Below are 26,697 nucleotides of genomic sequence, written 5' to 3'. Positions count from 1 at the left end.
ATTATTTGGTGAACAACAAATTTCAAATTCAATTGTCTAATCAATAAATTAAATTAAATTATGTTATTAAACAAAATTTGCTTTGGACAAAATGCAGAGTGCTGGACACCACACATATTTATAATGTTGCTGCTACTTTTAAACTGGCTGAGAAAGGGAGGAAGCATGTAAGACTAACAAATTTCACAAGTAGAAACTGGCTACAGTTGCTGAAAGTCAGTCACTAACAGTATTGACTAACAGCTCTCATAGTTCTCTATAGGATAATATTGGCTTTTTGGAGCGATGGTAAATCTAGTTTCTAATTCCAGTCAGCCCACCTAATCAGTAAGTTTTCTTGGGCAAGACACCTAATGATTTACAGGCTGAGCCAAAATTAAGAGAAGGATTTGACAGGTAAATAACATATTTGTTAGAAGTCCAGTTTTTTGTTGCAGGTATATTTTATAACGAAGTCTGTGTTTCAGCAACGGAAGGGAAAAGTAATGAGTGGAGAGGTAGGGCTCATTTACAAAAATAAAATTTCTGAGGGCAATGGAGAAGGGCTAGAGGGAGTGCAATGTGGGTCGGAAGAGTTGAGGGGATCAATCTTACCCTTGAAGGTGCTCTGCCTGCAAGGGGAAGATTATAATGTTTGATGAACGGATGTATTATGTGCACAGAATCTACACTGGAAGCCCGGAACAGAGTTCTGGTTTGCTAATTTCACATGTGCTGGGGGTGGAACTAGCCCCCAGCACACAATTAAAAATATTTCAGTATGTGCAGTGTTTTAAGCTGAAGCACTGCATACACGTACTCCTACGTGCATGACTGTTTATTGAATGTTGATACACAGAGATTAACAAAGGGCTATGCATTAAAAAGTAGTCTGGAAGATTGTCCCCCTTTCCAGAAGTAATATCAGCTGAACTTAACAAGTACTAGGCATCTCTTTATAATATTGGCACATGTTATCACTCTCCTAAAACCTGACAAGCCCCCGCACGTATGTCAGAATTTCAGATCAATCTCTTGACTAAACGCAGACTGTAGATTGTATGCAAAAATATTCATGAATAGACTTAATTCCATACTCCCAACATTAATCCATAAAGACCAGGTGGAGTTCGTGTCAGGCACACAGGGCTCTGACAACACTTGGAAAGTGCAAGATATCTACTGCTTCCTTAAGCAAACTCACCAGGAAAGCATTATGCTTTCCCTTGATGCTGAGAAAGCATTTGATAGACAAAACTGACACTTCTTACACGGGCTCTTGATTAAATATGGCTTTCCAACAAACTTCTTATCAGTAATAAATGTCATGTACAGCATGCCCACGGCAACAGTACTGAACTCCGTGTTCTGCTCTGAACCATTTACTATTTCTAATAAAACCCACCAGGGCTGCCTATTATCCCCCCTCCTCTATGTTTTAGCCCTTGAGCCATTGGCCATAGCCATTAGGAACAATAAAGATATCCATGGAGTAGCTATTGGACATACAGAATATAAACACAATCTATTTGCTGATGACATCCTCCTACCACTAACACAATCACTCACCACATTTCCAAACCTACACAACGAGCTACAAACATACAGTCAACAATCATATTACCAGCTAAACATAACCAAAACACAAGCGATGTACATCAACATTCCCAGAACACTAGAGGAGAGATTACAGAAGGTATTCAACTACGACCGGAGAGACAACTATCTGATTTTCTTAGGTGACTAAACGAGATGGTGACCTTTTTCCCATGAACTACCTTAAACTCTTAAAAGAGATTAAGCAGACACTTCATACGTGGCAGTGCAAATTCCTGTCATGGCTGGGAAGGATTGCAGCAGTAAAAATGACTATTTTACCTAAAATCATATACCTGTTACGCTCACTACAAATCCAGATATCGCAGTCATTCCTCAGATGCCTACAAACTATCATTCTCAAATTCAGTTGGGGAGGAAAACACCCACGAGTCTACTTACCAAACAGATAGAAATAGACAGATTAGGTTTCCCAAATCTAAAAGCCTACTCTACCAATTACACTCCCTAATGGGTGGATATAGAGAGAGAGACAATCCTTGATCTTTAGTGACCCCACTATGAACACTCCAAATATATAACCAAACATTTCACTATTTGAATTGGCAGCATCAGGGTCTCATGCATCTATACCAATTACACACCACACAAGGCCTACGCTCCTTTCCAGAGCTTCAACTAGAGTATATGCTACCATCTAGATTCACATTTTCATGAAGGAGCTAGTAGCTACAAATGAAATACAGGCTTCAACCACCGATACGACAGCCCCACTAACCACCTTCGAAAAGATGTGCATGCAGATGCACCCAAACCCCCCCCCCCCCCAAAAAAAAAAAACATTATCAACACGATATAGACAAATCATCACATATCAGGAGGAAATGCCATGGAGGTTTATGACAGACTGGCAAGAATATCTAAATCACAAACAAACTCAAAAAGATTAGGATTTTTTTTGTGGTACATAAAAGATTAACGGCATGTTTCTCCCACTTGGAGACATCCCGCAAGTTATTATACCATCGGTATATGGTCCCTACACGACTACACAAAATATTCCCTGCAAATAGTAATCTCTGCTTGAGGTGCCACACACAAAAAGATGATGTTTTATATATGATGGTCCTGCAGTAGAGTGCAGTAGAGTACAAACCCTTTGGAAAGATGTAATCCCACTAATTCAAACAGCAACAGGTTGCGTTCTAGACCAAACACCGGAAATACTCTTACTCAAACTGTTCCCTAAGGGCCAGACCCACTAAAAAAATGTATATATCTCATATTTAACACAGTATCTACACTAATAGCCAAGAACTGAGAAATCACAAACATACCCATCCACAGCCTTAGTGTCCACCACATTAGAATACGAAGTGATAATGTGGAATCAAACAAAAATAGGAAAGATGAGCCACACAGCAAAAACAATGTGGGTGGAATTTCAACAAACCCACAATTGTGCACATAGTGATTGAATAACAGTGGTGGTTACAAGGGAGAGATGACCTCCTCCTCGCTTGCCGTCCCTCTCATCCCTTGTCATGTTGACTAGGGTGGAGAAGACCCTGACCTGAGTTCAGATGACATCACCTCCTTGCATACGGAGGATCTTGAGAGGTTCCCCCCATGCTGGCTGACCATCTCTTACCCCCACAATATTCACATATCTAATGTCCATAGACAAATGCTCTCAACAGGCAAGGTTGCAAAATAAGTCAAAATTTCAACCTTTTATAGCATTAAATACCATTAATATTGCAAGATATATTAAGATCACCAGGACCCTCTTCTCTCACCCACTTTGGCTTTCCTTTTCATCCCTTTTCCCCTCTCTCCTTTGCCCTACCCCCCTCCACGCCGGCATCAACGACCAGGGCCCAGAGCTGTCTGGCCGGGGCATGGTGGTGCCTCCTATAGGGGGGGACGCCACGGGTCAAATGACAGCAATACACCTAAATAGCAGAATGACATGCCCCCCAAGGGACAGATTGACGAAATGACGGGTCCATAGACCGTGGACTCACATGAAAGGGAACTGTAGCGGTTAACCCGGTGAGTAGAGGGGTTCCCACCACTAGAGAGTGTCATTATTCAGATGAGTGAGGGGTATTGTCAGCATCCAGCAGTCATCCAAGTTGAGAAGCTCTTAAAAGAGCTAGTGTTATAGCTGTATAGCAGTTTCCCCCAATAAGAGACAAGACAAGACAATAAGAGACAAGATTGAGGGTGAAGTAGAACTGTTTTAATGAGCACACCAGCCTTTCTTTTATACAAGTTTTCCAACAAGTTTGCCACCCACATGGACCTTGTTGGGCACTGAAAATACAAACTTAAAAACCAATAACGTACAATCACACAGTTGCACACTCCCATTTCTTACTGTGAATTCCTCCCCTCTGCATGGGAAATAATTGAGTTAATCGCTGTATCAACTCAATTATCTCCAAGCAAAAATATACTTTTTTCTAAATTTTTATAACTCCAAAATTATACATGTAATTCCAATATAGTTACATTTTCTGAACCAGCATAATAAGGGAACAAACATATCCAAAATTCAGACAAATCGGTCCAGTGGTTCGGGAGTTAGCTGAAAGTCTTATTTGACCGACCGCATGCATGTTTTTCATGCCCAAAGCAGTTCCACAGATTCAGACTGTGTGGTCGGTCTATCTTTCCCTTCACATAAAGTACCAATTGCACAAACTGATCCGTTCGTGCCTACTGTCATTGTTCGCAAGTTTAGGCTCCAGAAATAGCGCTCTGTTCATATGGTTTTAGTCAAACACACGAAAGGTAAGAGTTTGTTCGTGGAAAGTATAGCCAAAATAGTTGCACACGTTCGACAACCAAACACTGCTGAGCGCGTTCGGCTAAACAAAATGGCCGCCGCCACGTGTCCATACAAACGAACGCCGACCACCCTGTTGATCAATTAGAACGTTGAGGTTTTAGAGGTGTTAAGCGGGTCAGGGAGGTTAATGGGTGCCACACTCCTGTTCTGGGTTGTCGGTCATTTGGCAGAAAATTTGTGCTGCAAAGGGATCTTTGCATAATCACAGGTCCATTCATTTTAGGAGAATGGTTTAAATGAACAGTTTTTTTCCCAGTTACAAAAATCAGGGAAAGAGGGTCTGTCACATTGCTCCCTCTTTGTGGAACACTCCAGCAGAAACTGCTATGTTTCACTGAGGGTTAATCCAGCCTCTAGTGGCTGTCTCATTGACAGCCGCTAGAGGAGCTTCCACGATTCTCACTGTGAAAATCACAGTGAGAAGACGCTGAACGTCCATAGGAAAGCATTGAGTAATGCTTTCCAATGGGCGGTTTGAATGCGCGCGCGGTTCTTGCCACGCATGCGCATACGGAGTTGAGAGGCAGATCGGGGCGAAGAGATCCCCAGCACCAAGGGAGTCCGGCGCTGGAGAAAGGTTAGTGCTTAACACACACACACACACTCTCACAAACAGATGCATACACACTAGCTAACAGACACTAACATTTACTGACAGACACAGTGACTCAGTGACTCAGTGACTCAGTGACTCAGTGACTCAGTGACAGACATACACACACACTCACTCACTTACAAAACACACACTCACACAAACTAACACACTCAGTAGCAGACACAAAGAGTAACACACTTACTGACACACTCTAACACTAACACACACACACACACACACACTAACACACACACACACACTCTAACACTAACACACACTAACAACAACTAACACACACACACACTCTCACACTAAAACACTAACACACACACACGCTAACACTAACACACACACACACTAACACACAGACACTCTAACACAAGCAACACACACACTAACACACCTACTCACACTGAGTGCTGAGGGGATTCCCTGGGGTCCAGTGGTGTCATCCGGCAGGCGCGCGAGGGAGCACTCTCCCTGTGTGCTCCCTCTTCAGCTCTTCCGGCTCCGGTATCAGTGTGGTGCGCGAGGGAGCTGAAGAGGAAGCACTCAGGGGAGAGTGCTCCCTCGCGCACCCGTCAGCCTGCCCGCCGGGTGACACCAGGGCCAGCCTTGAGGGGCCCTGAGGTGGCTGGCTCCTTGGCCCCACAGGAGAAGAGGCTGGCTACAGTGGCATACGTATGTACGCCACTGGGTAGGAAAGGTCATAAACCCTGAATTGTTTAAATACGAGAAAAATTGCCTTGGAGGATTGAAAGAATGAAGGGTGGTCTGCCCTTCCTTTAACAATTCCCCAGGTATACCCACAGTGGTAAAGATAACTCATGGGGCACCTAGTATAGAATAAAACTTAAACATATCTTTATTGAATTCAATTTAAAAATGTCTTTAAGGACACCAAACAATATGGTGAGTGAAGATCTTGTATTTTTATGAAAAGCGCAACTTGGGGACAAACATATCCAAAATTCGTGTAAATCCGTTCAGCGGTTCAGGAGATAGTCAAAAGTCTCTTTGGACCGACCGCACGCCGGTGTGTATTCCCAAAACAGTTCCACAGATTCAGGCTGTGCGGTCGGTCTATTCTTTCTAGTGATGTCGCGAACTAAAATTTTCGGTTTGCAAATGGCGAACGTGAACTTCCGCAAATGTTCGCAAACGGGCGAACCGGGCGAACCGCCATATACTTCAATGGGCACGCGAATTTTAAAACCCACAGGGACTCTTTCTGGCCACAATAGTGATGGAAAAGTTGTTTCAAGGGGCTAACACCTGAACTGTGGCATGCCGGAGGGGGATCCATGGCAAAACTCCCATGGAAAATTACATAGTTGATGTAGAGTCTGGTTTTAATCCATAAAGGGCATTAATCACCTAACATTCCTAAATTGTTTGGAATAACGTGCTTTAAAACATCAGGTATGATGTTGTATCGATCAGGTAGTGTAAGGGTTACGCCCGCTTCACAGTGACAGACCAAACTCCCCGTTTAACGCACTGCAACAGTCCATTTGCACAACCGCAAACTCGCAATTTGCACGAGGTTGGATACCAAGCTAGCCATGTCCCGTTCCTTGTGCTCACTGATGTCATTGAAGGTATCTTCCTCCACCCAGCCACGTACAACACCAAGGGTCCCCGAAAGGTGACAACAAGCCCCCTGGGACGCCTGCTGTGTTTGGTCTTCCACCTCCTCAAAGCCACCTTCCTCCTCTGACTCCTCTACTTCAGACTCCGCTCTCTGCGTTGCCTTTCTCTGCGTTATTATAAGGTGTGTTAAGTAGTACTATTCCTATCAGTTTAATCCCTGTTACATCCTCTAACAGGGGACGTGTATATAAGGCATCGATTTTAGGAAGCGGAAGATGGAAAAAGATGCTTGGTCGGTCCTCCTACTTCAAATTTGGGGCACTGCGCGTGCAATCTAATTTGCCACCAGATAGGAGTGGTGTGTTAAGTAGTACTATTCTTATCAGTTTAATCCCTGTTACGTCCCCTATCAGGGGACATGTATATAAGGCATCGATTTTAGGAAGTGGGCGATGGAAAAATATGCTTGGTCGGTCCTTCTACTTCAAATTTTGGGCACTGCGCGTTTAATCTGATGTGCCACCAGATAGGAGTTGTGTGTTAAGTAGTACTATTCTTATCAGTTTAATCCCTGTTACGTCCCCTATCAGGGGACATGTATATAAGACATGCCATTACTTCCTTTTGCTCAATTGAGTACAGGTTGGGGATTGCCTTTTGTGCAAAGAAATTTCGGCCGGGTACCTTCCACTGCGGTGTCCCAATAGCTACAAATTTTTGTGAACGCCTCAGACTCCACCAGCTTTTATGGTAAAAGCTGGCAGGCTAAGAGTTCAGTCAAGCCAGCTGTCAGACGCCGGGCAAGGGGGTGACTTTGTGACATTGGCTTCTTACGCTCAAACATGTCCTTGACAGACACCTGACTGTGGGCAGATGAGCAGGAACTGCTCAAGGCGAGAGACGGAGGGGCGGATGGTTGAGAGGGGGCAAGGAGGACAGCAGTGGTTAACGTGGCTGAAGATGCTGGACCAGGAGGAGGATGGCGGCTTTGAGTTTGTGTGCTGCTTGTACTCATGTGTTGATCCCATAGGCCTTTGTGATGTGCGATCATGTGCCTTCGCAAAGCAGTTGTACCTAGGTGGGTGTTGGACTTCCCAGGACTCAGTTTCTTTTGGCACAGGTTGCAAATGGCATTGCTGTTGTCAGAGGCAGACACACAAAAAAATGCCACACTGCTGAGCTCTGCAATGATGGCATTCTGGTGGTGGCAACAGTATGCGTTGATTGGCGTGCTGTCTGGCTGACCCCGGGTGCTGATGCATGCTGTCTGACTGTGCCACTAGCTCCTTGCGACGACCCCCCCCCTGCTTCCAACTTGTCTCCTCCTCTCTGTCTCCCCATCTGAACTTTCCCCCTGTTCTTCTTCTCTTCTAGCGGGCACCCACGTGACATCCATGGATGCATTGTCATCATCAACCACTTCACTTGTATCTGACAACTCAGCAATAGTGATGTACCGAACTGTCCGCCGGCGAACAGTTCCTGGCGAAATTAGCGTGTTCGCGTTCGCCGCGGCGGGCGGACACATGCGCAGTTCGATCCGCCCCCTATTCGTCATCATTGGGCAAACTTTGACCCTGTGCCTCTCGGTCAGCAGACACATTCCAGCCAATCAGCAGCACTCCCTCCCTTCCACACCCTCCAACCTCCCTCCCAGCATCCATTTTCGATTCATTCGGAAGATGCATGCTTAGTGAGAGGAGGGAAAGTTTAGCTGCTGCTGATTAGATAGGGAAATTGATAGCTAGGCTAGGGTATTCAGTGTCCACTACAATCCTGAAGGACTCATCTGATCTCTGCTGTAAGGACAGCACCCCAAAAAGCCCTTTTTAGGGCTATAACATCAGGCTGCTTTTTTTTTTTTTTTTACTGTGTAATGTAATTGCAGGTGCCTGCCTGCTAGCTTCTGTGCGAGGTTCACATTGGATACTGTGCCTACTTGCCCAGTGCAACCACTCATTTCTGTTTTTACAATAGCTTAAGCTTTAGATTTAAAAATATATTTTTTTTTCACTGTAATAGAAGAGCAGTTGCCTGCCTGCCAGCTTCTGTGTCAGGCTGGATGCCTTGCCCATTTGCACAGTCAGTGCCACCACTCATATCTGTTTTTACAATAGCTTAAGTTTTAGATTTCAAAAAAAATTATATTTTTTTCACTGTAATAGAAGAGCATTGCCTGCCTGCCAGCTTCTGTGTGAGGTTCACAGTGGATATTGTGCCCTCTTGCCCAGTGCCACTCATATCTGGTGTCTCTGTAGCGTGCTTTTACAAAGAAAAAAGGTTTCCAGTGTAAGCTAATAGCAGCCAGTCAGTGTCCTTCAAGCGGCTCTGTCAGGCCTACAGTGTGTGCTCTGCAGAACTGTTCCAGTGCAGATTGCCAATCCTATCTGGTATCTCTATAGCGTGCTTTTACAAAGAAAAAAGTTTTCCAGTGTAAGCTAATAGCAGCCAGTCAGTGTCCTTCAAGCGGCTCTGTCAGGCCTACAGTGTGTGCTCTGCAGAACTGTCCCAGTGCAGATTGCCAATCATATCTGGTATCTCTATAGCGTGCTTTTACAAAGAAAAAAGGTTTCCATTGTAAGCTAATAGCAGCCAGTCAGTGTCCTTCAAATGGCTCTGTCAGTCCTTCCTTCAGCGTGTGCTCTCCAGAACTGTTCCAGTGCAGATTGCCAATCATATCTGGTATCTCTATAGCGTGCTTTTACAAAGAAAAAAGGTTTCCAGTGTAAGCTAATAGCAGCCAGTCAGTGTCCTTCAAGCGACTCTGTCAGGCCTACAGTGTGTGCTCTGCAGAACTGTTACAGTGCACATTGCCACTCATATCTGGTGTCTCTATAGCGTGCTTTTACAAAGAAAAAAGGTTTCCATTGTAAGCTAATAGCAGCCAGTCAGTGTCCTTCAAGCGGCTCTGTCAGGCCTACAGTGTGTGCTCTGCAGAACTGTTACAGTGCACATTGCCACTCATATCTGGTGTCTCTATAGCGTGCTTTTACAAAGAAAAAAGGTTTCCATTGTAAGCTAATAGCAGCCAGTCAGTGTCCTTCAAGCGGCTCTGTCAGGCCTACAGTGTGTGCTCTGCAGAACTGTTACAGTGCAGATTGCCAATCATATCTGGTATCTCTATAGCATGCTTTTACAAAGAAAAAAGGTTTCCAGTGTAAGCTAATAGCAGCCAGTCAGTGTCCTTCAAGCGGCTCTGTCAGGCCTACAGTGTGTGCTCTGCAGAACTGTTCCAGTGCAGATTGCCAATCATATCTGGTATCTCTATAGCGTGCTTTTACAAAGAAAAAAGGTTTCCAGTGTAAGCTAATAGCAGCCAGTCAGTGTCCTTCAAGCGGCTCTGTCAGGCCTACAGTGTGTGCTCTGCAGAACTGTTCCAGTGCAGATTGCCAATCCTATCTGGTATCTCTATAGCGTGCTTTTACAAAGAAAAAAGTTTTCCAGTGTAAGCTAATAGCAGCCAGTCAGTGTCCTTCAAGCGGCTCTGTCAGGCCTACAGTGTGTGCTCTGCAGAACTGTCCCAGTGCAGATTGCCAATAATATCTGGTATCTCTCTAGCGTGCTTTTACAAAGAAAAAAGGTTTCCATTGTAAGCTAATAGCAGCCAGTCAGTGTCCTTCAAATGGCTCTGTCAGTCCTTCCTTCAGCGTGTGCTCTCCAGAACTGTTCCAGTGCAGATTGCCAATCATATCTGGTATCTCTATAGCGTGCTTTTACAAAGAAAAAAGGTTTCCAGTGTAAGCTAATAGCAGCCAGTCAGTGTCCTTCAAGCGACTCTGTCAGGCCTACAGTGTGTGCTCTGCAGAACTGTTACAGTGCACATTGCCACTCATATCTGGTGTCTCTATAGCGTGCTTTTACAAAGAAAAAAGGTTTCCATTGTAAGCTAATAGCAGCCAGTCAGTGTCCTTCAAGCGGCTCTGTCAGGCCTACAGTGTGTGCTCTGCAGAACTGTTACAGTGCACATTGCCACTCATATCTGGTGTCTCTATAGCGTGCTTTTACAAAGAAAAAAGGTTTCCATTGTAAGCTAATAGCAGCCAGTCAGTGTCCTTCAAGCGGCTCTGTCAGGCCTACAGTGTGTGCTCTGCAGAACTATTACAGTGCAGATTGCCAATCATATCTGGTATCTCTATAGCATGCTTTTACAAAGAAAAAAGGTTTCCAGTGTAAGCTAATAGCAGCCAGTCAGTGTCCTTCAAGCGGCTCTGTCAGGCCTACAGTGTGTGCTCTGCAGAACTGTTCCAGTGCAGATTGCCAATCATATCTGGTATCTCTATAGCGTGCTTTTACAAAGAAAAAAGGTTTCCAGTGTAAGCTAATAGCAGCCAGTCAGTGTCCTTCAAGCGGCTCTGTCAGGCCTACAGTGTGTGCTCTGCAGAACTGTTCCAGTGCAGATTGCCAATCCTATCTGGTATCTCTATAGCGTGCTTTTACAAAGAAAAAAGTTTTCCAGTGTAAGCTAATAGCAGCCAGTCAGTGTCCTTCAAGCGGCTCTGTCAGGCCTACAGTGTGTGCTCTGCAGAACTGTTCCAGTGCAGATTGCCAATCATATCTGGTATCTCTATAGCGTGCTTTTACAAAGAAAAAAGGTTTCCATTGTAAGCTAATAGCAGCCAGTCAGTGTCCTTCAAGCGGCTCTGTCAGTCCTTCCTTCAGCGTGTGCTCTCCAGAACTGTTCCAGTAAAGATTGCCAATCATATCTGGTATCTCTATAGCGTGCTTTTACAAAGAAAAAAGGTTTCCAGTGTAAGCTAATAGCAGCCAGTCAGTGTCCTTCAAGCGGCTCTGTCAGGCCTACAGTGTGTGCTCTGCAGAACTGTTCCAGTGCATATTGCCAATCATATCTGGTATCTCTATAGCGTGCTTTTACAAAGAAAAAAGGTTTCCAGTGTAAGCTAATAGCAGCCAGTCAGTGTCCTTCAAGCGGCTCTGTCAGGCCTACAGTGTGTGCTCTGCAGAACTGTTACAGTGCACATTGCCACTCATATCTGGTATCTCTATAGCGTGCTTTTACAAAGAAAAAATGTTTCCAGTGTAAGCTAATAGCAGCCAGTCAGTGTCCTTCAAGCGGCTCTGTCAGGTCTACAGTGTGTGCTCTGCAGAACTGTTCCAGTGCAGATTGCCAATCTTATCTGGTATCTCTATAGCGTGCTTTTACAAAGAAAAACGTTTTCCAGTGTAAGCTAATAGCAGCCAGCTAGTGTCCTTCAAGCGGCTCTGTCAGGCCTACAGTGTGTGCTCTGCAGAACTGTTCCAGTGCAGATTGCCAATCATATCTGGTATCTCTATAGCATGCTTTTAAAAAGAAAAAAGGTTTCCATTGTAAGCTAATAGCAGCCAGTCAGTGTCATTCAAGCGGCTCTGTCAGTCCTTCCTTCAGCGTGTGCTCTCCAGAACTATTCCAGTGCAGATTGACAATCATATCTGGTATCTCTATAGCGTGCTTTTACAAAGAAAAAAGGTTTCCAGTGTAAGCTAATAGCAGCCAGTCAGTGTCCTTCAAGCGGCTCTGTCAGTCCTTCCTTCAGCGTGTGCTCTCCAGAACTGTTACAGTGCACATTGCCAATCATATCTGGTGTCTCTATAGCGTGCTTTTAAAACCACATTTTTTTTTCACTGTTATAGATTGAATAGCAGTTACTTGTCTTCAAGCGGGTGTGTCAGGCCTACAGTGTGTGCTCTGCAGAACTGTTACAGTGCAGATTGCCAATCCTATCTGGTATTTCTATAGCGTGCTTTTACAAAGAAAAAAAGGTTTCCAGTGTAAGCTAATAGCAGCCAGTCAGTGTCCTTCAAGCGACTCTGTCAGGCCTACAGTGTGTGCTCTGCAGAACTGTTACAGTGCACATTGCCACTCATATCTGGTGTCTCTATAGCGTGCTTTTACAAAGAAAAAAGGTTTCCATTGTAAGCTAATAGCAGCCAGTCAGTGTCCTTCAAGCGGCTCTGTCAGGCCTACAGTGTGTGCTCTGCAGAACTGTTCCAGTGCAGATTGCCAATCATATCTGGTATCTCTATAGCGTGCTTTTACAAAGAAAAAAGGTTTCCAGTGTAAGCTAATAGCAGCCAGTCAGTGTCCTTCAAGCGGCTCTGTCAGGCCTACAGTGTGTGCTCTGCAGAACTGTTCCAGTGCAGATTGCCAATCCTATCTGGTATCTCTATAGCGTGCTTTTACAAAGAAAAAAGTTTTCCAGTGTAAGCTAATAGCAGCCAGTCAGTGTCCTTCAAGCGGCTCTGTCAGGCCTACAGTGTGTGCTCTGCAGAACTGTTCCAGTGCAGATTGCCAATCATATCTGGTATCTCTATAGCGTGCTTTTACAAAGAAAAAAGGTTTCCATTGTAAGCTAATAGCAGCCAGTCAGTGTCCTTCAAGCGGCTCTGTCAGTCCTTCCTTCAGCGTGTGCTCTCCAGAACTGTTCCAGTGCAGATTGCCAATCATATCTGGTATCTCTATAGCGTGCTTTTACAAAGAAAAAAGGTTTCCAGTGTAAGCTAATAGCAGCCAGTCAGTGTCCTTCAAGCGGCTCTGTCAGGCCTACAGTGTGTGCTCTGCAGAACTGTTCCAGTGCATATTGCCAATCATATCTGGTATCTCTATAGCGTGCTTTTACAAAGAAAAAAGGTTTCCAGTGTAAGCTAATAGCAGCCAGTCAGTGTCCTTCAAGCGGCTCTGTCAGGCCTACAGTGTGTGCTCTGCAGAACTGTTACAGTGCACATTGCCACTCATATCTGGTATCTCTATAGCGTGCTTTTACAAAGAAAAAATGTTTCCAGTGTAAGCTAATAGCAGCCAGTCAGTGTCCTTCAAGCGGCTCTGTCAGGTCTACAGTGTGTGCTCTGCAGAACTGTTCCAGTGCAGATTGCCAATCTTATCTGGTATCTCTATAGCGTGCTTTTACAAAGAAAAACGTTTTCCAGTGTAAGCTAATAGCAGCCAGTTAGTGTCCTTCAAGCGGCTCTGTCAGGCCTACAGTGTGTGCTCTGCAGAACTGTTCCAGTGCAGATTGCCAATCATATCTGGTATCTCTATAGCATGCTTTTAAAAAGAAAAAAGGTTTCCATTGTAAGCTAATAGCAGCCAGTCAGTGTCATTCAAGCGGCTCTGTCAGTCCTTCCTTCAGCGTGTGCTCTCCAGAACTATTCCAGTGCAGATTGACAATCATATCTGGTATCTCTATAGCGTGCTTTTACAAAGAAAAAAAGGTTTCCAGTGTAAGCTAATAGCAGCCAGTCAGTGTCCTTCAAGCGGCTCTGTCAGTCCTTCCTTCAGCGTGTGCTCTCCAGAACTGTTACAGTGCACATTGCCAATCATATCTGGTGTCTCTATAGCGTGCTTTTAAAACCAAATTTTTTTTTCACTGTTATAGATTGAATAGCAGTTACTTGTCTTCAAGCGGGTGTGTCAGGCCTACAGTGTGTGCTCTGCAGAACTGTTACAGTGCAGATTGCCAATCCTATCTGGTATTTCTATAGCGTGCTTTTACAAAGAAAAAAAGGTTTCCAGTGTAAGCTAATAGCAGCCAGTCAGTGTCCTTCAAGCGACTCTGTCAGGCCTACAGTGTGTGCTCTGCAGAACTGTTACAGTGCACATTGCCACTCATATCTGGTGTCTCTATAGCGTGCTTTTACAAAGAAAAAAGGTTTCCATTGTAAGCTAATAGCAGCCAGTCAGTGTCCTTCAAGCGGCTCTGTCAGGCCTACAGTGTGTGCTCTGCAGAACTGTTCCAGTGCAGATTGCCAATCATATCTGGTATCTCTATAGCGTGCTTTTACAAAGAAAAAAGGTTTCCAGTGTAAGCTAATAGCAGCCAGTCAGTGTCCTTCAAGCGGCTCTGTCAGGCCTACAGTGTGTGCTCTGCAGAACTGTTCCAGTGCAGATTGCCAATCCTATCTGGTATCTCTATAGCGTGCTTTTACAAAGAAAAAAGTTTTCCAGTGTAAGCTAATAGCAGCCAGTCAGTGTCCTTCAAGCGGCTCTGTCAGGCCTACAGTGTGTGCTCTGCAGAACTGTTCCAGTGCAGATTGCCAATCATATCTGGTATCTCTATAGCGTGCTTTTACAAAGAAAAAAGGTTTCCATTGTAAGCTAATAGCAGCCAGTCAGTGTCCTTCAAGCGGCTCTGTCAGTCCTTCCTTCAGCGTGTGCTCTCCAGAACTGTTCCAGTAAAGATTGCCAATCATATCTGGTATCTCTATAGCGTGCTTTTACAAAGAAAAAAGGTTTCCAGTGTAAGCTAATAGCAGCCAGTCAGTGTCCTTCAAGCGGCTCTGTCAGGCCTACAGTGTGTGCTCTGCAGAACTGTTCCAGTGCATATTGCCAATCATATCTGGTATCTCTATAGCGTGCTTTTACAAAGAAAAAAGGTTTCCAGTGTAAGCTAATAGCAGCCAGTCAGTGTCCTTCAAGCGGCTCTGTCAGGCCTACAGTGTGTGCTCTGCAGAACTGTTACAGTGCACATTGCCACTCATATCTGGTATCTCTATAGCGTGCTTTTACAAAGAAAAAATGTTTCCAGTGTAAGCTAATAGCAGCCAGTCAGTGTCCTTCAAGCGGCTCTGTCAGGTCTACAGTGTGTGCTCTGCAGAACTGTTCCAGTGCAGATTGCCAATCTTATCTGGTATCTCTATAGCGTGCTTTTACAAAGAAAAACGTTTTCCAGTGTAAGCTAATAGCAGCCAGCTAGTGTCCTTCAAGCGGCTCTGTCAGGCCTACAGTGTGTGCTCTGCAGAACTGTTCCAGTGCAGATTGCCAATCATATCTGGTATCTCTATAGCATGCTTTTAAAAAGAAAAAAGGTTTCCATTGTAAGCTAATAGCAGCCAGTCAGTGTCATTCAAGCGGCTCTGTCAGTCCTTCCTTCAGCGTGTGCTCTCCAGAACTATTCCAGTGCAGATTGACAATCATATCTGGTATCTCTATAGCGTGCTTTTACAAAGAAAAAAGGTTTCCAGTGTAAGCTAATAGCAGCCAGTCAGTGTCCTTCAAGCGGCTCTGTCAGTCCTTCCTTCAGCGTGTGCTCTCCAGAACTGTTACAGTGCACATTGCCAATCATATCTGGTGTCTCTATAGCGTGCTTTTAAAACCACATTTTTTTTTCACTGTTATAGATTGAATAGCAGTTACTTGTCTTCAAGCGGGTGTGTCAGGCCTACAGTGTGTGCTCTGCAGAACTGTTACAGTGCAGATTGCCAATCCTATCTGGTATTTCTATAGCGTGCTTTTACAAAGAAAAAAAGGTTTCCAGTGTAAGCTAATAGCAGCCAGTCAGTGTCCTTCAAGCGACTCTGTCAGGCCTACAGTGTGTGCTCTGCAGAACTGTTACAGTGCACATTGCCACTCATATCTGGTGTCTCTATAGCGTGCTTTTACAAAGAAAAAAGGTTTCCATTGTAAGCTAATAGCAGCCAGTCAGTGTCCTTCAAGCGGCTCTGTCAGGCCTACAGTGTGTGCTCTGCAGAACTGTTCCAGTGCAGATTGCCAATCATATCTGGTATCTCTATAGCGTGCTTTTACAAAGAAAAAAGGTTTCCAGTGTAAGCTAATAGCAGCCAGTCAGTGTCCTTCAAGCGGCTCTGTCAGGCCTACAGTGTGTGCTCTGCAGAACTGTTCCAGTGCAGATTGCCAATCCTATCTGGTATCTCTATAGCGTGCTTTTACAAAGAAAAAAGTTTTCCAGTGTAAGCTAATAGCAGCCAGTCAGTGTCCTTCAAGCGGCTCTGTCAGGCCTACAGTGTGTGCTCTGCAGAACTGTTCCAGTGCAGATTGCCAATCATATCTGGTATCTCTATAGCGTGCTTTTACAAAGAAAAAAGGTTTCCATTGTAAGCTAATAGCAGCCAGTCAGTGTCCTTCAAGCGGCTCTGTCAGTCCTTCCTTCAGCGTGTGCTCTCCAGAACTGTTCCAGTGCAGATTGCCAATCATATCTGGTATCTCTATAGCGTGCTTTTACAAAGAAAAAAGGTTTCCAGTGTAAGCTAATAGCAGCCAGTCAGTGTCCTTCAAGCGGCTCTGTCAGGCCTACAGTGTGTGCTCTGCAGAACTGTTCCAGTGCATATTGCCAATCATATCTGGTATCTCTATAGCGTGCTTTTACAAAGAAAAAAGGTTTCCAGTGTAAGCTAATAGCAGCCAGTCAGTGTCCTTCAAGCGGCTCTGTCAGGCCTACAGTGTGTGCTCTGCAGAACTGTTACAGTGCACATTGCCACTCATATCTGGTATCTCTATAGCGTGCTTTTACAAAGAAAAAATGTTTCCAGTGTAAGCTAATAGCAGCCAGTCAGTGTCCTTCAAGCGGCTCTGTCAGGTCTACAGTGTGTGCTCTGCAGAACTGTTCCAGTGCAGATTGCCAATCTTATCTGGTATCTCTATAGCGTGCTTTTACAAAGAAAAACGTTTTCCAGTGTAAGCTAATAGCAGCCAGTTAGTGTCCTTCAAGCGGCTCTGTCAGGCCTACAGTGTGTGCTCTGCAGAACTGTTCCAGTGCAGATTGCCAATCATATCTGGTATCTCTATAGCATGCTTTTAAAAAGAAAAAAGGTTTCCATTGTAAGCTAATAGCAGCCAGTCAGTGTCATTCAAGCGGCTCTGTCAGTCCTTCCTTCAGCGTGTGCTCTCCAGAACTATTCCAGTGCAGATTGACAATCATATCTGGTATCTCTATAGCGTGCTTTTACAAAGAAAAAAGGTTTCCAGTGTAAGCTAATAGCAGCCAGTCAGTGTCCTTCAAGCGGCTCTGTCAGTCCTTCCTTCAGCGTGTGCTCTCCAGAACTGTTACAGTGCACATTGCCAATCATATCTGGTGTCTCTATAGCGTGCTTTTAAAACCAAATTTTTTTTTCACTGTTATAGATTGAATAGCAGTTACTTGTCTTCAAGCGGGTGTGTCAGGCCTACAGTGTGTGCTCTGCAGAACTGTTACAGTGCAGATTGCCAATCCTATCTGGTATTTCTATAGCGTGCTTTTACAAAGAAAAAAAGGTTTCCAGTGTAAGCTAATAGCAGCCAGTCAGTGTCCTTCAAGCGACTCTGTCAGGCCTACAGTGTGTGCTCTGCAGAACTGTTACAGTGCACATTGCCACTCATATCTGGTGTCTCTATAGCGTGCTTTTACAAAGAAAAAAGGTTTCCATTGTAAGCTAATAGCAGCCAGTCAGTGTCCTTCAAGCGGCTCTGTCAGGCCTACAGTGTGTGCTCTGCAGAACTGTTCCAGTGCAGATTGCCAATCATATCTGGTATCTCTATAGCGTGCTTTTACAAAGAAAAAAGGTTTCCAGTGTAAGCTAATAGCAGCCAGTCAGTGTCCTTCAAGCGGCTCTGTCAGGCCTACAGTGTGTGCTCTGCAGAACTGTTCCAGTGCAGATTGCCAATCCTATCTGGTATCTCTATAGCGTGCTTTTACAAAGAAAAAAGTTTTCCAGTGTAAGCTAATAGCAGCCAGTCAGTGTCCTTCAAGCGGCTCTGTCAGGCCTACAGTGTGTGCTCTCCAGAACTGTTCCAGTGCAGATTGCCAATCATATCTGGTATCTCTATAGCGTGCTTTTACAAAGAAAAAAGGTTTCCATTGAAAGCTAATAGCAGCCAGTCAGTGTCCTTCAAGCGGCTCTGTCAGTCCTTCCTTCAGCGTGTGCTCTCCAGAACTGTTCCAGTGCAGATTGCCAATCATATCTGGTATCTCTATAGCGTGCTTTTACAAAGAAAAAAGGTTTCCAGTGTAAGCTAATAGCAGCCAGTCAGTGTCCTTCAAGCGGCTCTGTCAGGCCTACAGTGTGTGCTCTGCAGAACTGTTCCAGTGCATATTGCCAATCATATCTGGTATCTCTATAGCGTGCTTTTACAAAGAAAAAAGGTTTCCAGTGTAAGCTAATAGCAGCCAGTCAGTGTCCTTCAAGCGGCTCTGTCAGGCCTACAGTGTGTGCTCTGCAGAACTGTTACAGTGCACATTGCCACTCATATCTGGTATCTCTATAGCGTGCTTTTACAAAGAAAAAATGTTTCCAGTGTAAGCTAATAGCAGCCAGTCAGTGTCCTTCAAGCGGCTCTGTCAGGTCTACAGTGTTGTGCTCTGCAGAACTGTTCCAGTGCAGATTGCCAATCTTATCTGGTATCTCTATAGCGTGCTTTTACAAAGAAAAACGTTTTCCAGTGTAAGCTAATAGCAGCCAGTTAGTGTCCTTCAAGCGGCTCTGTCAGGCCTACAGTGTGTGCTCTGCAGAACTGTTCCAGTGCAGATTGCCAATCATATCTGGTATCTCTATAGCATGCTTTTAAAAAGAAAAAAGGTTTCCATTGTAAGCTAATAGCAGCCAGTCAGTGTCATTCAAGCGGCTCTGTCAGTCCTTCCTTCAGCGTGTGCTCTCCAGAACTATTCCAGTGCAGATTGACAATCATATCTGGTATCTCTATAGCGTGCTTTTACAAAGAAAAAAGGTTTCCAGTGTAAGCTAATAGCAGCCAGTCAGTGTCCTTCAAGCGGCTCTGTCAGTCCTTCCTTCAGCGTGTGCTCTCCAGAACTGTTACAGTGCACATTGCCAATCATATCTGGTGTCTCTATAGCGTGCTTTTAAAACCACATTTTTTTTTCACTGTTATAGATTGAATAGCAGTTACTTGTCTTCAAGCGGGTGTGTCAGGCCTACAGTGTGTGCTCTGCAGAACTGTTACAGTGCAGATTGCCAATCCTATCTGGTATTTCTATAGCGTGCTTTTACAAAGAAAAAAAGGTTTCCAGTGTAAGCTAATAGCAGCCAGTCAGTGTCCTTCAAGCGACTCTGTCAGGCCTACAGTGTGTGCTCTGCAGAACTGTTACAGTGCACATTGCCACTCATATCTGGTGTCTCTATAGCGTGCTTTTACAAAGAAAAAAGGTTTCCATTGTAAGCTAATAGCAGCCAGTCAGTGTCCTTCAAGCGGCTCTGTCAGGCCTACAGTGTGTGTTCTGCAGAACTGTTACAGTGCACATTGCCAATCATATCTGGTATCTCTATAGCGTGCTTTTACAAAGAAAAAAGGTTTCCAGTGTAAGCTAATAGCAGCCAGTCAGTGTCCTTCAAGCGGCTCTGTCAGGCCTACAGTGTGTGCTCTGCAGAACTGTTCCAGTGCAGATTGCCAATCATATCTGGTATCTCTATAGCGTGCTTTTACAAAGAAAAAAGGTTTCCATTGTAAGCTAATAGCAGCCAGTCAGTGTCCTTCAAGCGGCTCTGTCAGTCCTTCCTTCAGCGTGTGCTCTCCAGAACTGTTCCAGTGCAGATTGCCAATCATATCTGGTATCTCTATAGCGTGCTTTTACAAAGAAAAAAGGTTTCCAGTGTAAGCTAATAGCAGCCAGTCAGTGTCCTTCAAGCGGCTCTGTCAGGCCTACAGTGTGTGCTCTGCAGAACTGTTCCAGTGCATATTGCCAATCATATCTGGTATCTCTATAGCGTGCTTTTACAAAGAAAAAAGGTTTCCAGTGTAAGCTAATAGCAGCCAGTCAGTGTCCTTCAAGCGGCTCTGTCAGGCCTACAGTGTGTGCTCTGCAGAACTGTTACAGTGCACATTGCCACTCATATCTGGTATCTCTATAGCGTGCTTTTACAAAGAAAAAATGTTTCCAGTGTAAGCTAATAGCAGCCAGTCAGTGTCATTCAAGCGGCTCTGTCAGGTCTACAGTGTGTGCTCTGCAGAACTGTTCCAGTGCAGATTGCCAATCTTATCTGGTATCTCTATAGCGTGCTTTTACAAAGAAAAACGTTTTCCAGTGTAAGCTAATAGCAGCCAGTTAGTGTCCTTCAAGCGGCTCTGTCAGGCCTACAGTGTGTGCTCTGCAGAACTGTTCCAGTGCAGATTGCCAATCATATCTGGTATCTCTATAGCATGCTTTTAAAAAGAAAAAAGGTTTCCATTGTAAGCTAATAGCAGCCAGTCAGTGTCATTCAAGCGGCTCTGTCAGTCCTTCCTTCAGCGTGTGCTCTCCAGAACTATTCCAGTGCAGATTGACAATCATATCTGGTATCTCTATAGCGTGCTTTTACAAAGAAAAAAGGTTTCCAGTGTAAGCTAATAGCAGCCAGTCAGTGTCCTTCAAGCGGCTCTGTCAGTCCTTCCTTCAGCGTGTGCTCTCCAGAACTGTTACAGTGCACATTGCCAATCATATCTGGTGTCTCTATAGCGTGCTTTTAAAACCAAATTTTTTTTTCACTGTTATAGATTGAATAGCAGTTACTTGTCTTCAAGCGGGTGTGTCAGGCCTACAGTGTGTGCTCTGCAGAACTGTTACAGTGCAGATTGCCAATCCTATCTGGTATTTCTATAGCGTGCTTTTACAAAGAAAAAAAGGTTTCCAGTGTAAGCTAATAGCAGCCAGTCAGTGTCCTTCAAGCGACTCTGTCAGGCCTACAGTGTGTGCTCTGCAGAACTGTTACAGTGCACATTGCCACTCATATCTGGTGTCTCTATAGCGTGCTTTTACAAAGAAAAAAGGTTTCCATTGTAAGCTAATAGCAGCCAGTCAGTGTCCTTCAAGCGGCTCTGTCAGGCCTACAGTGTGTGCTCTGCAGAACTGTTACAGTGCACATTGCCAATCATATCTGGTATCTCTATAGCGTGCTTTTACAAAGAAAAAAGGTTTCCAGTGTAAGCTAATAGCAGCCAGTCAGTGTCCTTCAAGCGGCTCTGTCAGGCCTACAGTGTGTGCTCTGCAGAACTGTTCCAGTGCAGATTGCCAATCATATCTGGTATCTCTATAGCGTGCTTTTACAAAGAAAAAAGGTTTCCATTGTAAGCTAATAGCAGCCAGTCAGTGTCCTTCAAGCGGCTCTGTCAGTCCTTCCTTCAGCGTGTGCTCTCCAGAACTGTTCCAGTGCAGATTGCCAATCATATCTGGTATCTCTATAGCGTGCTTTTACAAAGAAAAAAGGTTTCCAGTGTAAGCTAATAGCAGCCAGTCAGTGTCCTTCAAGCGGCTCTGTCAGGCCTACAGTGTGTGCTCTGCAGAACTGTTCCAGTGCATATTGCCAATCATATCTGGTATCTCTATAGCGTGCTTTTACAAAGAAAAAAGGTTTCCAGTGTAAGCTAATAGCAGCCAGTCAGTGTCCTTCAAGCGGCTCTGTCAGGCCTACAGTGTGTGCTCTGCAGAACTGTTACAGTGCACATTGCCACTCATATCTGGTATCTATAGAGCGTGCTTTTACAAAGAAAAAATGTTTCCAGTGTAAGCTAATAGCAGCCAGTCAGTGTCCTTCAAGCGGCTCTGTCAGGTCTACAGTGTGTGCTCTGCAGAACTGTTCCAGTGCAGATTGCCAATCTTATCTGGTATCTCTATAGCGTGCTTTTACAAAGAAAAAAGTTTTCCAGTGTAAGCTAATAGCAGCCAGTTAGTGTCCTTCAAGCGGCTCTGTCAGGCCTACAGTGTGTGCTCTGCAGAACTGTTCCAGTGCAGATTGCCAATCATATCTGGTATCTCTATAGCATGCTTTTAAAAAGAAAAAAGGTTTCCATTGTAAGCTAATAGCAGCCAGTCAGTGTCATTCAAGCGGCTCTGTCAGTCCTTCCTTCAGCGTGTGCTCTCCAGAACTATTCCAGTGCAGATTGACAATCATATCTGGTATCTCTATAGCGTGTTTTACAAAGAAAAAAGGTTTCCAGTGTAAGCTAATAGCAGCCAGTCAGTGTCCTTCAAGCGGCTCTGTCAGGCCTACAGTGTGTGCTCTGCAGAACTGTTACAGTGCACATTGCCACTCATATCTGGTGTCTCTATAGCGTGCTTTTACAAAGAAAAAAGGTTTCCATTGTAAGCTAATAGCAGCCAGTCAGTGTCCTTCAAGCGGCTCTGTCAGGCCTACAGTGTGTGCTCTGCAGAACTGTTCCAGTGCAGATTGCCAATCATATCTGGTATCTCTATAGCGTGCTTTTACAAAGAAAAAAGTTTTCCAGTGTAAGCTAATAGCAGCCAGTCAGTGTCCTTCAAGCGGCTCTGTCAGGCCTACAGTGTGTGCTCTGCAGAACTGTTCCAGTGCAGATTGCCAATCCTATCTGGTATCTCTATAGCGTGCTTTTACAAAGAAAAAAGTTTTCCAGTGTAAGCTAATAGCAGCCAGTCAGTGTCCTTCAAGCGGCTCTGTCAGGCCTACAGTGTGTGCTCTGCAGAACTGTTCCAGTGCAGATTGCCAATCATATCTGGTATCTCTATAGCGTGCTTTTACAAAGAAAAAAGGTTTCCATTGTAAGCTAATAGCAGCCAGTCAGTGTCCTTCAAGCGGCTCTGTCAGTCCTTCCTTCAGCGTGTGCTCTCCAGAACTGTTCCAGTGCAGATTGCCAATCATATCTGGTATCTCTATAGCGTGCTTTTACAAAGAAAAAAGGTTTCCATTGTAAGCTAATAGCAGCCAGTCAGTGTCCTTCAAGCGGCTCTGTCAGGCCTACAGTGTGTGCTCTGCAGAACTGTTCCAGTGCATATTGCCAATCATATCTGGTATCTCTATAGCGTGCTTTTACAAAGAAAAAAGGTTTCCAGTGTAAGCTAATAGCAGCCAGTCAGTGTCCTTCAAGCGGCTCTGTCAGGCCTACAGTGTGTGCTCTGCAGAACTGTTACAGTGCACATTGCCACTCATATCTGGTATCTCTATAGCGTGCTTTTACAAAGAAAAATTTTTTCCAGTGTAAGCTAATAGCAGCCAGTCAGTGTCCTTCAAGCGGCTCTGTCAGGTCTACAGTGTGTGCTCTGCAGAACTGTTCCAGTGCAGATTGCCAATCTTATCTGGTATCTCTATAGCGTGCTTTTACAAAGAAAAACGTTTTCCAGTGTAAGCTAATAGCAGCCAGTTAGTGTCCTTCAAGCGGCTCTGTCAGGCCTACAGTGTGTGCTCTGCAGAACTGTTCCAGTGCAGATTGCCAATCATATCTGGTATCTCTATAGCATGCTTTTAAAAAGAAAAAAGGTTTCCATTGTAAGCTAATAGCAGCCAGTCAGTGTCATTCAAGCGGCTCTGTCAGTCCTTCCTTCAGCGTGTGCTCTCCAGAACTATTCCAGTGCAGATTGACAATCATATCTGGTATCTCTATAGCGTGCTTTTACAAAGAAAAAAGGTTTCCAGTGTAAGCTAATAGCAGCCAGTCAGTGTCCTTCAAGCGGCTCTGTCAGTCCTTCCTTCAGCGTGTGCTCTCCAGAACTGTTACAGTGCACATTGCCAATCATATCTGGTGTCTCTATAGCGTGCTTTTAAAACCAAATTTTTTTTTCACTGTTATAGATTGAATAGCAGTTACTTGTCTTCAAGCGGGTGTGTCAGGCCTACAGTGTGTGCTCTGCAGAACTGTTACAGTGCAGATTGCCAATCCTATCTGGTATTTCTATAGCGTGCTTTTACAAAGAAAAAAAGGTTTCCAGTGTGAGCTAATAGCAGCCAGTCAGTGTCCTTCAAGCGACTCTGTAAGGCCTACAGTGTGTGCTCTGCAGAACTGTTACAGTGCACATTGCCACTCATATCTGGTGTCTCTATAGCGTGCTTTTACAAAGAAAAAAGGTTTCCATTGTAAGCTAATAGCAGCCAGTCAGTGTCCTTCAAGCGGCTCTGTCAGGCCTACAGTGTGTGCTCTGCAGAACTGTTCCAGTGCAGATTGCCAATCATATCTGGTATCTCTATAGCGTGCTTTTACAAAGAAAAAAGGTTTCCAGTGTAAGCTAATAGCAGCCAGTCAGTGTCCTTCAAGCGGCTCTGTCAGGCCTACAGTGTGTGCTCTGCAGAACTGTTCCAGTGCAGATTGCCAATCCTATCTGGTATCTCTATAGCGTGCTTTTACAAAGAAAAAAGTTTTCCAGTGTAAGCTAATAGCAGCCAGTCAGTGTCCTTCAAGCGGCTCTGTCAGGCCTACAGTGTGTGCTCTGCAGAACTGTTCCAGTGCAGATTGCCAATCATATCTGGTATCTCTATAGCGTGCTTTTACAAAGAAAAAAGGTTTCCATTGTAAGCTAATAGCAGCCAGTCAGTGTCCTTCAAGCGGCTCTGTCAGTCCTTCCTTCAGCGTGTGCTCTCCAGAACTGTTCCAGTGCAGATTGCCAATCATATCTGGTATCTCTATAGCGTGCTTTTACAAAGAAAAAAGGTTTCCATTGTAAGCTAATAGCAGCCAGTCAGTGTCCTTCAAGCGGCTCTGTCAGGCCTACAGTGTGTGCTCTGCAGAACTGTTCCAGTGCATATTGCCAATCATATCTGGTATCTCTATAGCGTGCTTTTACAAAGAAAAAAGGTTTCCAGTGTAAGCTAATAGCAGCCAGTCAGTTTCCTTCAAGCGGCTCTGTCAGGCCTACAGTGTGTGCTCTGCAGAACTGTTACAGTGCACATTGCCACTCATATCTGGTATCTCTATAGCGTGCTTTTACAAAGAAAAAATGTTTCCAGTGTAAGCTAATAGCAGCCAGTCAGTGTCCTTCAAGCGGCTCTGTCAGGTCTACAGTGTGTGCTCTGCAGAACTGTTCCAGTGCAGATTGCCAATCTTATCTGGTATCTCTATAGCGTGCTTTTACAAAGAAAAACGTTTTCCAGTGTAAGCTAATAGCAGCCAGTTAGTGTCCTTCAAGCGGCTCTGTCAGGCCTACAGTGTGTGCTCTGCAGAACTGTTCCAGTGCAGATTGCCAATCATATCTGGTATCTCTATAGCATGCTTTTAAAAAGAAAAAAGGTTTCCATTGTAAGCTAATAGCAGCCAGTCAGTGTCATTCAAGCGGCTCTGTCAGTCCTTCCTTCAGCGTGTGCTCTCCAGAACTATTCCAGTGCAGATTGACAATCATATCTGGTATCTCTATAGCGTGCTTTTACAAAGAAAAAAGGTTTCCAGTGTAAGCTAATAGCAGCCAGTCAGTGTCCTTCAAGTGGCTCTGTCAGTCCTTCCTTCAGCGTGTGCTCTCCAGAACTGTTACAGTGCACATTGCCAATCATATCTGGTGTCTCTATAGCGTGCTTTTAAAACCAAATTTTTTTTTCACTGTTATAGATTGAATAGCAGTTACTTGTCTTCAAGCGGGTGTGTCAGGCCTACAGTGTGTGCTCTGCAGAACTGTTACAGTGCAGATTGCCAATCCTATCTGGTATTTCTATAGCGTGCTTTTACAAAGAAAAAAAGGTTTCCAGTGTAAGCTAATAGCAGCCAGTCAGTGTCCTTCAAGCGACTCTGTCAGGCCTACAGTGTGTGCTCTGCAGAACTGTTACAGTGCACATTGCCACTCATATCTGGTGTCTCTATAGCGTGCTTTTACAAAGAAAAAAGGTTTCCATTGTAAGCTAATAGCAGCCAGTCAGTGTCCTTCAAGCGGCTCTGTCAGGCCTACAGTGTGTGCTCTGCAGAACTGTTACAGTGCACATTGCCAATCATATCTGGTATCTCTATAGCGTGCTTTTACAAAGAAAAAAGGTTTCCAGTGTAAGCTAATAGCAGCCAGTCAGTGTCCTTCAAGCGGCTCTGTCAGGCCTACAGTGTGTGCTCTGCAGAACTGTTCCAGTGCAGATTGCCAATCATATCTGGTATCTCTATAGCGTGCTTTTACAAAGAAAAAAGGTTTCCATTGTAAGCTAATAGCAGCCAGTCAGTGTCCTTCAAGCGGCTCTGTCAGTCCTTCCTTCAGCGTGTGCTCTCCAGAACTGTTCCAGTGCAGATTGCCAATCATATCTGGTATCTCTATAGCGTGCTTTTACAAAGAAAAAAGGTTTCCAGTGTAAGCTAATAGCAGCCAGTCAGTGTCCTTCAAGCGGCTCTGTCAGGCCTACAGTGTGTGCTCTGCAGAACTGTTCCAGTGCATATTGCCAATCATATCTGGTATCTCTATAGCGTGCTTTTACAAAGAAAAAAGGTTTCCAGTGTAAGCTAATAGCAGCCAGTCAGTGTCCTTCAAGCGGCTCTGTCAGGCCTACAGTGTGTGCTCTGCAGAACTGTTACAGTGCACATTGCCACTCATATCTGGTATCTATAGAGCGTGCTTTTACAAAGAAAAAATGTTTCCAGTGTAAGCTAATAGCAGCCAGTCAGTGTCCTTCAAGCGGCTCTGTCAGGTCTACAGTGTGTGCTCTGCAGAACTGTTCCAGTGCAGATTGCCAATCTTATCTGGTATCTCTATAGCGTGCTTTTACAAAGAAAAAC

General features: G+C 44.6%; 1 protein-coding gene across 2 annotated transcripts in view; it reads right to left on the bottom strand.

Moving 5' to 3' along the window:
- The window catches only part of LOC134608846 (sodium- and chloride-dependent transporter XTRP3A-like), a 774,840-nt gene that overhangs the window by 451,835 nt on the left and 296,308 nt on the right, over positions 1-26,697 (bottom strand). The window lies entirely within an intron of this gene.

This window comes from Pelobates fuscus, chromosome 4 (genome assembly GCF_036172605.1).
Source record: "Pelobates fuscus isolate aPelFus1 chromosome 4, aPelFus1.pri, whole genome shotgun sequence".
NCBI lineage: Eukaryota > Metazoa > Chordata > Amphibia > Anura > Pelobatidae > Pelobates > Pelobates fuscus.
The sequence above is the reverse complement of the archived record's forward strand: the minus strand, read 5'-3'. Positions and strand labels throughout refer to the sequence as shown.